At 49.4% G+C, this 1,979-nt stretch overlaps 1 pseudogene; it reads right to left on the reverse strand.

Moving 5' to 3' along the window:
* Positions 1-224: 224 nt before the first annotated feature.
* LOC118602231 lies at positions 225-343 on the reverse strand (annotated as a pseudogene).
* Between the last annotated feature and the right edge of the window lie 1,636 nt (positions 344-1,979).

Below are 1,979 nucleotides of genomic sequence, written 5' to 3' on the forward strand. Positions count from 1 at the left end.
AGACAGGGCCCTTTGGTCAAGCAAAGGCAGGAACTGGGTGCCACATTCAGAGTCCGCCCAGACGTGGCGGGAAGGCCGTGAGTTCTGCACGTTTCTAGCGGGGAGATATTCCAGCTGGAGTATTCTTTATTATTTTTATTTTTTATGTGAGGCAACCCTTGGTTGACCTCACAGATTGCAAGGCCCTTGTCAGCCTACAATCTCTTATTTTTTTTAATTTTTTATACCTACAACACCTGGTCTTCCTAGGTGGTCTCCCATCCAAGTACGAACCAGGCCCAACCCTGCTCAGCTTCCAAGATCAGATGGGATCGGGCTTGTTCAGGGTGGCATGGCCATAGACCCAGCAGGAATATTCTTTGTTGGGTGCCATTGTCTCGGGCCTTGCCGAGTTTTTGCCTTCTTGCTCAGACTCTCAATGCCAACTCCCGCAGCATGGCGACTGACTAAAATGCCCCCATTGTATGTCCAAGTGCCGACCTCAGGGAGATGGGGCCACGCCTCTGGTGTGAACCAGTGTTGGAGAAACTCCAGGACAGAAGGAGTTGGGGACCTAGAACTCTGTCCTCGATCTACCTGAGTCATAGCCAGGTCTCAGACAGTCAACAGGAAGCTGTTCATAGAGTCTCTTCCCCCTAAATTAATCCAGGATGTGTCCTCCAAAGAGTCACCTGGATCTTTTGGTGAAACCCAGGGTTTTGCCTGGTAGGCCTCTAAGCTGCCTTCTACGCCACGCTCCTTAGCCAGCTCTGGGATTGGCCAGGGCTCAGGCAGGCTGAGTGGCGGGCCACGTTGTCACCTTCCCCTACCCCTCATGGGCCTCAGTGACAGCATTAGCCACCCAATCTCCACATCACAATGGTCGGGGATACCTGTTCTTCTACATTAGGGCCCAGAAGGAACCATTTTCAATACATGCTCCAGTGGGTTTTTATGTTTCTTGAACGTGAGGACATGAGGGTACATGAACAATTTAATTCTGTGTGCAGGGAAGCTAAAATAATGGCCGGCTGACATGACTGATAGCTAAACTATTTGTAACAGACTCTGTGCTGCCACCGGGCCAAGGCGGGAGTAAATGTGGCTACACATCTGAGCTGAATTGGGACGAGATTCTGTTTCCAGACTCTCGATGTCAAAAGCAGCAATGTCTGCTACAAAATAGAGGTTTTGTCCTTGGAAAAAAAAGGTGATGTCAGACAAGCGATGACCAGCCTGCGAGCTGTATGTATAGTGTTATTAATACATGGGTCCCAGAACCACAGGTGATCCCAGGTGGTCAAGACGAATGAAGGAAAAGGACACTTTTGTGAGGGCTTCCGCGTCCCAGCATTTGTGAGATTTAAAGTTTACTGACACAAGCGTGGGGTCACTGTCCGGCATGGGCGACTCTCAGCCTCACCAATGAGCACATGGACCATGGCGGTCTCCAAGCCGAAACGTTAGTTTCGTTTACCCTAATCAAATCCACTCCAAAGGGGGCCCGTTCGGGGCTGTGATGTCTGTGAGAGCTTGGGGAAGCCAAGCACTTGCAGCCACCATGTCTGGCTCGAAGCAAATAAACATCAATCGACATCTTGGCCCACAATATAAACCTAAACTTTCAGGGGAGTTCTTTTCCAAGGTTGGATCAGGTTTTTCCCTTCATTATTACATATTTTTTTTTTTCATTTTCATGCATATTACTACGACTGGCCTCCAGGCAGGTACTCTGCCAAGAACAAGGAAACTATGAGAAAGGCGCTTTAAAAAAAAAAAAAAATTCTAAACTGACTAGAAACAGAAGGTATAAGGAATCTAGACGGTGGTTGGCAAGAGGAAAAGACAAAGAGAGAGGCACGGCTCGGGAGCCAGAGTAGAGAGACGTTGCAGGGCAGGAAAACCCAGGACTCAGGTGTGATGGAGATGAAGGAAAAAGAAGGAACCATCGACGGAAGGTGGAGGAGCCAGGCGGGGCCTGGAAGAACGCTGGGGCTGCC

This window comes from Rousettus aegyptiacus, unplaced genomic scaffold (genome assembly GCF_014176215.1).
Source record: "Rousettus aegyptiacus isolate mRouAeg1 unplaced genomic scaffold, mRouAeg1.p scaffold_m13_p_4, whole genome shotgun sequence".
Classification (NCBI taxonomy): domain Eukaryota; kingdom Metazoa; phylum Chordata; class Mammalia; order Chiroptera; family Pteropodidae; genus Rousettus; species Rousettus aegyptiacus.